This window comes from Erpetoichthys calabaricus, chromosome 5 (assembly GCF_900747795.2).
Source record: "Erpetoichthys calabaricus chromosome 5, fErpCal1.3, whole genome shotgun sequence".
Lineage (NCBI taxonomy): Eukaryota > Metazoa > Chordata > Cladistia > Polypteriformes > Polypteridae > Erpetoichthys > Erpetoichthys calabaricus.
The window spans coordinates 9,086,546-9,099,592 of NC_041398.2; the positions used below are offsets into that span (position 1 = coordinate 9,086,546).

Below are 13,047 nucleotides of genomic sequence, written 5' to 3' on the forward strand. Positions count from 1 at the left end.
CGTGGGTGGAAAGAAAGAAAGAAAGAAAGAAAGAAAGAAAGAAAGAAAGAAAGAAAGAAAGAAAGAAAGAAAGAAAGAAAGAAAGAAAGAAAGAAAGAAAGAAAGAAAGAAAGAAAGAAAGAAAGAAAACATTTATTTCTATAGCACATTTTCGTACAAAAAAGTAGCTCAAAGTGCTTACATAATGAAGAAAAGAAAAATAAAAGACAAAATAAGAAATTAAAATAAGGCAACATTAGTTAACGTAGAAAAAGAGTAAGGTCCGATGGCCAGGGGGTACAGAAAAAACAAAAAAAAACTCCAGACGGCTGGAGAAAAAAAATAAAATCTGTAGGGGTTCCAGGCCACGAGACCACCCAGTCCCCTCTGGGCATTCTACCTAACATAAATGAAATAGTCCTCTTTGTAGTTAGCGTTCTCATGGAAGGACTTGATGATGATGGTCATGCAGACTTCTGGCTTTTAATCCATCACTGTTGGAACATCACGGTGCTTTGAGTTGTGCCACCACCAAAAGGACACCGGAAAAGGAAACAGAAGAGAGAATAGGGGTTAGTACAGATTTTAGAGCCACCATAAATAGTTATTATAATGAATTGAATATACAGAGTATTAGGATTAAATTAAAGTGAAGTTATTAGAAGGCCATGTTACAGTAATGTGTTTTCAGCAGTTTTTTAAAGTCCTCCACTGTATTAGCCTGGCGAATTCCTACTGGCAGGCTATTCCAGATTTTAGGTGCATAACAGCAGAAGCCCGCCTCACCACTTCTTTTAAGTTTTGCTCTTGGAATTCTAAGGAGACACTCATTTGAGGATCTGAGGTTACGATTTGGAATATAAGACGTCAGACATTACGATATATAAGATGGAGCGAGATTATTTAAGGCTTTATAAACCATAAGCAGAATTTTAAAGTCAATCCTGAATGACACAGGTAACCAGTGTAGTGACATCAAAACTGGAGAGATGTGCTCAGATTTTCTTTTCCTAGTTAGGATTCTAGCAGCTGCATTCTGCACTCGTTGCAAACGATTTATGTCTTTTTTGGGTATTCCTGAGAGGATTGCGTTACAGTAATCTAGTCGACTGAAAACAAACGCGTGAACTAATTTCTCACCATCTTTCAATGATATTAGAGGTCTAACTTTTTGCTATGTTTCTTAAGTGAAAAAATGCTGTCCTAGTGGTCTGATGAATATGCAATTTAAAATTCAGATTACAGTCAACAGTTACCCCTAAGCTTTTTACCTCCGTCTTGATTTTTAATCCTAATGCTTCCAGTTTATTTCTAATAGCCTAATTGTATCGATTATTGCCAATCACTAAGATTTCAGTTTTCTCTTTATTTAGCTTGAGAAAGTTACTATTCACCCATTCAGAAATACAAGTAAGACATTGTGTTAGTGAATCAAGAGAATCGGGGTCATCAGGTGCTATTGATGAATACAGTTGTGTGTTATCAGCATAGCTGTGGTAGCTCACGTTCTGTGCTGACATAATCTGACCTAACGGAAGCATGTAGATTGAGAAAAGCAGCGGACCCAGGATAGAGCCTTGTGGAACACCATATAGGATATCATGTGTCTTTGAGTTGTAATTACCACAACTAACAAAGAATTTTCTCCCTGCCAGGTAGGATTCAAACCAATTTAAGACACTGCCAGAGAGGCCCACCCATTGACTAAGCCAATTTCTAAGAATATTATGATCAATGGTGTCAAATGAGGCACTCAGATCTAAGAGGATGAGAACAGATAGATGGCCTCTGTCTGCATTTACCCGCAAGTCATTTACTACTTTAACGAGTGCAGTTTCTGTGCTGTGATTTGTTCTAAAACCTGACTGAAATTTATCAAGAATAGCAGGTTTATTGAGGTGCTCATTGAGCTGCATAATGACTGCCTTGTCTAGAATTTTACTTAACAAAGGCAGGTTAGAGATGGGTCTAAAATTTTCAAGAGCAGAGGGGTCAAGATTATTTTTCTTAAGTAGGGGTTTAACTACAGCAGTCTTAAGACAGTCTGGGAAGACCCCCGTATTAAATGACGACTTTACTATGTCAAGAATATTATCAATTAGTACGTCCGATACGTCTTTGAAAAAATTTGTTGGTATTGGGTCAAGGACACAGGTGGAGGGTTTCAGTTGAGAAATTATTTTATGTAAATCAGGTAAATCTATCCTAGTGAAAGACTTTAATTTGTTTATAATGCAAGAGGATCCTTAGTGTTGGGGAGATATACTCTGTTATTTCTAATATCATTAATTTTTTGATTGAAAAATACAGCAATTGCCTCACAGGTTTTACTGGAAGTACTTAGGAGGCATTCCTTTGAGTTACCTGGTTTAGCAGACGATCAATCATAGAGAATAAGACTCTGGGATTACTAGCATTGTTATTTATAATCTTAGAGAAATAGCAGCGCCTCTCAAGACGGACTGTGTTATTGTATTCTGTTATTTTAACCTTCAATATCTCATAGTGGATAGTTAGTTTAGTTTTCCTCCATTTACGCTCAGCTCTACAGTATGTTCTCTTTAAATCAGACACTCTTTTGGTCTTCCATGGTATAGCAATGCTAGAAGATTTATATCAAATTTTAGTCCTTTAGTAATCACTAAGTCTAACGTATGACCTGCTTTATGTGTAGGCTGATTAACGAGTTGTCTCAAATCAAAAGAGTCCAGGAGGTTCATAAATTCTTTTACTTTCCGGTCACACTGATTATCTATATGAAAATTAAAGTCGTCGACTATTAAGAGTGTGTCATAGTTCGTAATTAAAATTGACATTAAGTCAGAGAATTCCTCAAAGAAAGGCACATTGAATTTAGGAGGTCTATACACGGATAATTCTACAACTAGAAAGAAAGAAACCATATTGTATTGGTACCCTTTGTTGGAAATGGAATAAATAATCATGCTGAAAAATTTCTTTTGAAACAGTTATTCTTTTAGTATAATTCAAGAAGTTTATAATTTATTTTCTTTGGCTATGAAACACTGGAACATTTTATTTAAATATTTAAAACAATTAACTTTGAAACCATTGCCCAATATAAGATCGGAAAGCAAAATCGACACAATTAGACCCTTAAAATTACAAACAAAAGAAATATATCTTGCTTTAAAAGAAACTTCAAATGATACAACAAAAGATATGGATACAAGATTTCAGACCAACACATTTATTTCAAAGTTAACTCATTCTAAATGTATTTGTTCTCTTTTTGTTTGGCGCGATATTTTGAGTAAAATTAATGTCGTTAGAAAAATGTTACAAAGTCACGATTTTAACTTAATTGAAGCTCTTGAAAGTTTTATTATCATTTTTGTAATCGTTTTATTATATTGTTGAAATGTGTTTTTGGAATTTTTCATTTTTTGGGATTTATTATTATATTTGAATCAGTGTCCTGTTGCCTCGGTATAGATTGAATACGAAAATTAAATTGTAATGCAGTAAAGTAGATTAGAAAACTTGTAGTCATTTTTATATATCAGCGCCGGCCCTGATTCAGCTGTATGGTAATTATTTTATGTAGGCAGTTTACTGTAAATCATGTGACCAATTAAATTATATTTAACTGGTATTAACAGTCTTTGACATAGAAAACTGTGATTAGTGAACTGTCAACGGGTTTCTTGTTTGAAAATTAACAACGATTTTCCCAATCGCCCCTAATCTTAAAGCCCTGCACTCGCAGTAAATGCCGTCTGTCGGTTTGCCCCTTATTTGTGAACACTGTGGCCCATTCTCAGCCCCCCATGACTGACCCCCTGCTCACCACTTTAAACAATGAGGACAGACAGTTTAGCTCCAGCCCATAATAGTCGAGTCGCGGCTCTACAGCTTTCACATTTTGTATTTTGATGGCTTCATGTGGTCCGACACAAACAGCCCAATTGGCTTGAGTCCTGTTCTTCATTTAACACGGCCATCTCTAGTAAGCTAAAGTATCAAAGTGTAAAGAAATACTGAACGTAGCTGCAAAGGATAAAAGACATTAAATAAAACAATACCGTTTCAAATATCACAAAACTGTACTCGTAATGCCATGCCAGCTGTAGATTTTACTGTATCCCTCCAGCAGCACTAGCTTGTGTAATGTTTGTATTTTATTATTTCCCATTAAATAAATCAAAGTCTCCCTGTTACAGTGAAACCGCACGAGCATCTTTCCTGATAAGAAAATACCAAAAAATGAAATCATTTTTTTTTTGTTCAAAAAGGTCTCAGAATGAGACAAACTGGTGGAAATCAAACCTGAACGCGCCCTGTAAAGTTACATCGTTCGACGCCACTTTAACAAAGTTTACCGATGACGGCTTTAGAGGAAAAGGAAAAAACACAAAGAACACGCAGAGCTCGAGAAAACCAACCGTAAAATAAACGAACGTAGCACCAGCTAAAAAGTTCGCGACCCCCGTAATCCACATTAAACTCGTGAAGGTGCGATTTGCTGTGCCACCTTCTCCTCCAGGTAGCGCTCAATCCCCAGTATTTAAAAACAAACCACGTGGCGTCAGGCACCTCCTCAAATTTAAAGCCGTTTAGCATATCGTGGTCTTCCTCAGTACTAGCATTCCCACCCGTACGCGATCCCCACGTTCGACTTTGTCTCACCTTCTGCACCTTTGCTTGATCTTCTGGCCGTGAAGACGTCTGAGCGCAAGGGTCTCATAAGAGCAAACAGAGAGGAACTGCAGCACGCGGTAGATACAGTAGCTACATACGTCATTCACGGAACGCCCATAACACACGACACGCAATCAAAGTCTTTCACGGGACGCCTGCACCCTGACGATACACCCACAGCACCAGGACACGCCCACTGCAAGGATGAACTGCCCGCTTTTTGTAAGGCAGAAAAACTGAAGTGACGGCCGCTGTAAGAATGACAGCAATTGATGTTCCTTGGGACAAGCAGAAATGTCTTTTTGTCTCAGACTTATGTTATGTAAGCATTTTAAATTAACGTAACTAATATCTAAGCACCTTGCCAAAAAAGTTATTGTTTCAAAAGGCCGCTGAAAAAGTTTTATTTTTTCCTCAAGTGTTACATTATAATGAAAGTAAAAAGGCATATTAGCATCGCCGTGTTTCAGACATACATCATGAGAACAGTAATGTTAAGAGACACCGTTACCTTCTTACTATACACTCAAATACGTGGACGTTATAGCTGGAAATTTCCAGTTAACAAACTAATCATGTGGGACACAGCATTATTACGACTGGTGTGGCTGGCAATTTGCTCGTCTCGCTAATCTGTTTTATCTTTGTTTATGTGTATTAGTTTATCCCAACGGCCACTGTCCTACGATCGTAATTCTTTACTTAACATATTTTCTGGCTTGCTTTCCTCTCAGTTTTCATCTCCTGATGGTTATTATGTGAACCTCCACCTTTGTTTTATTCATCTCCTGACTTCTTCACTTGGACGCCGGTGTTTACCTGTATCAGTGAGTTGAATGTCCCTCTGAGACGCAAACGCACCCGCCGCCGCCATGGAAGAAGAGCCGGTATTGCTGTTAAACAACGCCGACTCAAGTCCCAGAGCTCGGATTCCCGATGCCTGCGAGTCGTCTATGACCCATCTTCTCCTGCACAGGACTCCATCCCTGGTTCATGGGCGCTGGATACCGGATTGAATTTCTCCATCTCAAGGCGGCATCACTCTTCCTCGGTGTACTCTCGAGGAGTAAACACTGCTTAACTTCACACGCTCACCTGTGCTCATCCCGCAGCGAGCTCTTCTACTTCTATCAAGGCTTCTCTCTTGAATGTGAGATCAGTGTCTAATAAAACTTTTATTCTGCAAGACTTTATTATCTCAAATAATCTAGATTTCTTTTCCATCACTGAGACCTGGATTGTAAATGGTGACTCTTCATGTTTTACTGACTTGGTACCATCAGGTTATTCATTTTTAAACTCTCCTCGGCTGACTCGTCCTGGCGGGGGCATTGCCACTGTTTTTAAAAGTATGTTCTTGTGTCGGAGCCTTACAAAGGGTTCGTTTAGTAGCTTCGAACTGCAACTTTTCAAAGTGTGCAGCTCCCCTTCTTTGTTGTTTGCTGTGGTTTATAGACCTCCTGTAATTAATGACATCTTCATTTCTGAATTCTCTGATCTCCTGGCTAAAATATTTATTGTCAGGGATTTTAACATTCACGTTTGTTGTCAATCGAAACCTTTGGTCAATGACATTTTATCACTATTGGATTCATTTGATTTTAGCCAACTCACTCTCTCAATCATACCCTTGATCTCTTTCTTACACGTGATTTTTCAGTTAATAATATTGATTTACGCGATATTTCATTTACTGATCACTTTTCTATAATGATGAATTTGAATATTACTGTTGATGTTCATACTACTAGTTGTGCTCCATGCTGTTCTCGCTTTTTAAATTCTTCTATTATTTCAGATTTTAAAACCATATACTCTAGTCTTGATGTGCATGTCCAATATGATGGTATCGATGATTCTGTCTTAGAATTTAATTCTTCTTGTAAAACGGTTTTAGACTCAATTGCCCCGCTCAAGATACGCTGTAATAAGGGAAGACCTGCTCCCTGGCTAAATGAAATAGGGTCTATTCAATAAGGGCGCGCACAAAAAGGCGACCTTCAAAAAGGCGACCTCAATTGAGCGCCGAATAAATGCGCGCGCAAATAAAGGAGCGCTTCAAGAAGGTGACCTCAATTGAGCACGGCAAATAATCACCTTTTTATACGTTCAATCATTGCCTTTATCTAATAAATTTTCTGTAATAATTTTGTTGTGTTTGCCTTTATTCGCTGTGCCCAATTGACGTCACCCTTTTGAAGCACTCCTTTATTTATGTGCGCAGTTATTCGGCTCTCAATTGAGGTCGCCCTTTAGAAGATCGCTTTTATTTATGTGCGCTTTTATCCGCCGCGCCCAATTGAGGTCACCCTTTTGAAGGTTGCCTTTTTGTGCGCGCCCTTATTGACGGATACCAATGAGATACGCGATCACTGTGCCATGCCTGTCGAACTGCGGAACGGCGTTGGAAAAAAGATAGACTGATTGTTTCTAAACAGATTTTTAGGACTTCTCTATTCAACTTCCAGGTTGCAGTTAAGAAAGCTAAACATGATTTCTTCGCTGATTTAGTATCCCGTCATTCTAAGAGTCCTAGGGTCTTATTTAGTTCAATTATTGCAGCCATTCACCCTCATTCTGTGATGGGATTAAATAGCACTGTTCTTTCATGTGAGCAGTTTCTTTCATTCTTTGTCAGTAAAATTGATTAAATTCGCGGTGGTATTGTTCCAACTGGCTATGAACTTCCTACTGTTAATCACTGTATTGTCTTGGAATCTTTTGATCTATCTTATCTCACTTTCACAGTTAAAAAGTACAATTGACACCCTTAAACCAGCTCTCAGTCCTCTTGATGTTGTACCACCACACCTCGTAGTGGAAGCCTTTAATGTTTTTGGTCCATCTTTACTCGCCATTATAAATGGTTCTATTAGTGAGGGGGTTGTGCCCTCATTTTTTAAACATGCTGCAGTGCGTCCCTGTCTAAAAAAGGCAGAATTAGATCCTGGAATTTTAGCCAATTTTCACCAGATTTCCAAATTGCCATTTCTGACTAAAATACTAGAAAGAATTATTTATAATCAATTGGTTGATCACCTTAACTCCAATAATTTATCTGAGATCTACCAATCTGGTTTTAGGTGTTATCATGGTGTTGAGACGGCCGTCCTGAAAGTATTCAATGACATCTCTCTTATTACTGACTCAGGTGACGCGACAGTCCTTCTCCTTCTTGACCTGACTTCTGCCTTTGACACCATTGACCATGAGATATTGCTGATGCGGCTTGAACATCTTGTTTGGGCTTAAAGGGGCTGCTCTTAACTGGTTCAGGTCATATCTAACTGGTAGACACTTTTCAGTAACTTTTAATTCCTCTTCTTCATCTACTGCTCCTCTTAAATGTGGTGTTCCTCAGGGATCCATTTTGGGTCCTATTTTATTCTCTATCTACCTTCACCCTATTGGAGCAATTTTTAGGAAATGTAACATTTCTTTTCACTGCTATGCTGATGACACACAGGTTTATATTCCCATTTGCAACTCTGCAATGAGTCAACTGCACTAGTAAAAAATGTCAGTAAAATTAACGGTAAACATAATGTAAATGGTGAAAGTAAAAGACCATTTCAGAAAAAAAGGAAAGTTACCTAATGTTCTACTGAAAATTACCTGTATATCTTAAAAACAATACATTTCATTATTTTTTACAGCCAAGTTTTGCAAGATCGATATTTTTCTACCTTCAAAATATGCTAAATATCATTTATTGATGCATTACAATTACACTGAAAAAATCTGTTAATTTTACAATGTAAAAATGTTATAGCGAAAGTAAACAACCGTAAAATGTAAAACGGTAAATCGCTGTTTCAGTAAAACCGGTTTTGATATTTGCATAAGAACACACCCTCTTTTACAATATTGTTCCTCAGAGGTGTGACCAGAACATCATGTGTGGGTGGGCATTTGGCTTCTCTGGGGGGAAAAAAATATCCATACATCCATTCCCATTTTTGTAGGGGGGTCAAATAATAATAAGCACATAGTTTTATATAAGATATAAAAGCAAAAATTGTGGCATAAATCATAACCTATTGTTCAATAAAATTAACAGAGGCAATGGAACTTGTATTATTATTTTTGTGAACAAATACAGAACTACATCTACAAGGTAAATATCAATAAAGTCAAATGTATACAACATATGAGAGCAAGAACAGAAACGTGGCTCATGGTAGTCATTAGGGAGGCTATAGGACATCAGTTTCCAGTGTTTAACCTTTATATTATCTACAGGACCAGTCTGCGGTTACTGTTGGCAAATTCTGAAATAAATTCATTCATGTCTAGATTTTCTGAGATGTTTTTCTCATGTGCCAGAATGACTACATTTCTCTTCCTTGAATGCAGCATTGTTCAGCGGAGTGGAGTGAGAATGCGGTTCATAGTAGAGAAAGAGCTTCACATGCAGCTGAAGACACACCAATGATGAGTGCTGTGACGTATAGCGAATGCCACATACGGAGGCCTCTTTGTACGGCTGAATGCATTTGAATACTTCAGAGAGATTGGCATCAGCTGGCAGTTTATTGATCAACATTGCTTTTGCCACAGCAATTTCATTTTGCAAGCTCATGCTGTTTTGCTCTGTGCCTGAAGTGGTTTCAGGAGAGAATGATCAAGAAATAATTCTGATTTTGGCAGGAGAAGCGATGTGGCCCTCAATAATTCAACATTTCTCTGAGAGAATCTTGTCTTCATTTCCACAATAGCTCTATCAAGAATGCTGAACATAGCCCTTTTAAAAGTCTGATTAGGAGCAATTTGTTCATCTGAGTCACCAAGCCGAAGCGTAGACACGACAATACTATCATCAAGCTGTGAATTAACTTTCCGTTTCCTTTTGAGCGAAATGGTAGGCCTACTTTCACACTGAGAGAAATGGTCCTCCCAGAATGAGTCGCATCTCATCTCCTTCAGTGTGGCCAGTGAAGCTGTCACCACCTCCCTATCAGGGCACACTTCCACTGCATGTGCCTGTAGAATTGCATTGGCTGCTTTCAGCACACCAAGCACATGAAGGAAGAATTTTCCTGTATTGAAGAAATTCTGCTTTTTTAATTGGGTCAAAAGACCACATGCCTCTATGCAAATGTCAAAAGGGCCATGTCAGCCTCTGCTACCTCTGAGAGAAGCCCCCTTATAGCTTCCTCATTGTTGACAATGGACTTTGTGACATCATAATGACTGGTCCATCGTATTTCTAGAAGTCTTTTCAGTGTGGGTGTATTGTATGTGTTCATCCATCCATCCATCCATCCATCCATCCATCCATCCATCCATCCATCCATCCATCCATCCACTTCCACTTATCCGAGGTCGGGTCGCAGGGGCAGCAGCTTGAGCAGAGATTCCCAGACTTCCCTCTCCCCGGCCACTTCTTCTAGCTCTTCCGGGAGAATCCCAAGGCGTTCCCAGGCCAGCCGGGAGACATAGTCCCTCCAGAGTGTCCTGGGTCTTCCCCGGGGCCTCCTCCCGATTAGACCTGCCCGGAACACCTCACCAGGGAGGCTTCCAAGAGGCATCCTGATCCACCTCACCTGACTCCTCTCGATGCGGAGGAGCAGCGGCTCTACTCTGAGCCCCTCCCGGATGACTGAGCTTCTCATCCTATCTTTAAGGGAAAGCCCAGACACACTGCGGAGGAAACTCATTACGGCCGCTTGTATTTGCGATCTCGTTCTTTCGGTCACTACCCATAGCTCATGACCATAGGTGAGGGTAGGAACATAGATCGACTGGTAAATTGAGAGCTTTGCCTTACGGCTCAGCTCCTTTTTCACCACAACAGACTGATGCAGAGCCCTCATTACTGCGGACGCCGCACCGAGCCGCCTGTCGATCTCACGCTCCATTCTTCCCTCACTCGTGAACAAGACCTCGAGATACTTGAACTCCGAAACTTGAGGCAGGATCTCGCTCCCAACCCTGAGAGGGCACTCCACCCTTTTCTGGCTGAGGACCATGATCTCAGATTTGGAGGTGCTGATTCCCATCCCAGCCGCTTCACACTCAGCTGCGAACCAATCCAGAGAGAGCTGAAGATCACGGCCTGATGAAGCAAACAGGACAACATCATCTGCAAAAAGCAGTGACCCAATCCTGAGTCCACCAAACCGGACCCCTTTAACACCCTGGCTGCGCCTAGAAATTCTGTCCATTAAAGTTATGAACAGAATCGGTGACAAAGGGCAGCCCTGGTGGAGTCCAACTCTCACTGGAAACGGGTTCAACTTACTTCTGGCAATGCAGACCAAGCTCTGGCACCAATCGTACAGGGACCGAACAGCTCTTATCAGGGGGTCCGGTACCCCATACTCTCGGAGTACCCCCCACAGGATTCCCTGAGGGACACGGTCGAACGCCTTTTCCAAGTCCACAAAACACATGTAGACTGGTTGGGCGAACTCCCATAGAGCTGGTCCACTGTTCCGCGACCAGGACGAAAACCACACTGTTCCTCCTGAATCCGAGGCTCGACTATCCGACGGACCCTCCTCTCCAGAACCCCCGAATAGACTTTTCCAGGGAGGCTGAGGAGTGTGATCCCTCTGTAGTTGGAACACACCCTCCAGTCCCCCTTCTTAAAGAGGGGGACCACCACTCCGGTCTGCCAATCCAGAGGCACTGTCCCCGATGTCCATGCGATGTTGCAGAGACGTGTCAGCCAAGACAGCCCTACAACATCCAGAGTCTTGAGGAACTCCAGGCGTATCTCATCCACCCCCGGGGCCCTGCCACCAAGGAGTTTTTTGACCACCTCAGTGACCTCAGTCCCAGAGATGGGGGAGCCCACCTCCGAGTCCCCAGGCTCTGCTTCCTCATTGGAAGGCATGTTAGTGGGATTGAGGAGGTCTTCGAAGTACTCCCCTCACCGACCCACAACGTGAGTCGAGGTCAGCAGTGCACCATCCCCACCATATACAGTGTTGACACTGCACTGCTTCCCCTTCCTGAGACGCCGGATGGTGGACCAGAATCTCCTCGAAACCGTCCGAAAGTCGTTCTCCATGGCCTCCCCAAACTCCTCCCATGCCCGAGTTTTTTCCTCAGCAACCACCGAAGCCGCATTCCGCTTGGCCTGCCGGTACCTATCAGCTGCCTCCAGAGTCCCACAGGACAAAAGGGTCCGGTAGGACTCCTTCTTCAGCTTGACAGCATCCCTCTCCGCCAGTGTCCACCAACGGGTTCAGGGATTGCCGCCACGACAGGCACCAACCACCTTACGGCCACAGCTCCAGTCAGCCGCCTCAACAATAGAGGCACAGAACATGGCCCATTCGGACTCAATGTCCCCCACCTCCCTTGGGACATGGTCGAAGTATAGCTGGAGGTGGGAGTTGAAGCTACTTCTGACAGGGGGCTCTGCCAGACGTTCCCAGCAGACCCTCACAACACGTTTGGGCCTACCAGGCCTGACCGGCATCCTCCCCCACCATCGGAGCCAACTCTCCACCAGGTGGTGATCAGTTGACAGCTCCGCCCCTCTCTTCACCCGAGTGTCCAAGACATGTGGCCGCAAGTCCAACGACACGACCACAAAGTCGATCATCGAACTGAGGCCTAGGGTGTCCTGGTGCCAAGTGCACATATGAACACCCCTATGCTTCAACATAGTGTTTGTTATGGACAATCCGTGATGAGCACAGAAGTCCAATAACAAAACACCTCTCGGGTTCAGATCGGGGGGCCATTCCTCCCAATCACGTCCTTCCAGGTCTCACTGTCATTGCCCACGTGAGCATTGAAGTCTCCCAGCAGAACGAGGGAGTCCCCAGAAGGTATGCCCTCTAGCACCCCCTCCAGGGACTCCAAAAAGGGTGGGTACTCCAAACTGCTGTTCGGTGCATACGCACAAACAACAGTTAGGACCCGTCCCCCCACCCGAAGGCGAAGGGAGGCTACCCTCTCGTCCACCGGGGTAAACCCCAATGTACAGGCTCCAAGTCGGGGAGCAAGAAGTATACCCACACCCGCTCGGCGCCTCTCACCGGGGGTAACTCCAGAGTGGTAGAGAGTCCAGCCCCTCTCAAGGAGATTGGTTCCAGAGTCCAAGCTGTGCATCGAGGTGAGCCCGACTATATCTAGCCGGAACCTCTCAACCTCGTGCACAAGCTCAGGCTCCTTCCCCTTCAGAGAGGTGACATTCCATCTCCCAAGAGCCAGCTTCTGTAGCCGAGGATCGGACCGCCAAGGTCCCCGCCTTCGTCCACCACCCAACTCACACTGCACCCGACCTCCTTGGCCCCTCCCATAGGTGGTGAGCCCATGGGAAGGGGGACCCACGTTGCCTCTATTGGCTGTGCCCAGAAAAGCCCCATGGGTGCAAGCCTGGCCACCAGGCGCTCGCCATTGAGCCCCACCTCCAAGCCTGGCTCCAGAGGGGGGCCCCGGTGACCC

General features: G+C 42.8%; 3 protein-coding genes across 8 annotated transcripts in view; 1 reads left to right on the forward strand and 2 right to left on the reverse strand.

The window, feature by feature from the left end:
* LOC127527811 (zinc finger protein 91-like) overlaps positions 1 to 4,728 on the reverse strand; it is a 136,787-nt gene extending 132,059 nt beyond the window's left edge. Inside the window, exon 1 of the mRNA XM_051927693.1 lies at positions 4,630 to 4,728. The gene's annotated coding sequence lies outside the window, so the exon portion shown is untranslated. The remainder of the gene's footprint in view (positions 1 to 4,629) is intronic.
* Positions 1 to 13,047, forward strand: part of LOC127527835 (tripartite motif-containing protein 16-like) — a 157,406-nt gene that overhangs the window by 48,266 nt on the left and 96,093 nt on the right. The gene's annotated exons all lie outside the window — the stretch shown is intronic.
* The window catches only part of LOC114644549 (oocyte zinc finger protein XlCOF6-like), a 536,868-nt gene that overhangs the window by 8,833 nt on the left and 514,988 nt on the right, over positions 1 to 13,047 (reverse strand). The gene's annotated exons all lie outside the window — the stretch shown is intronic.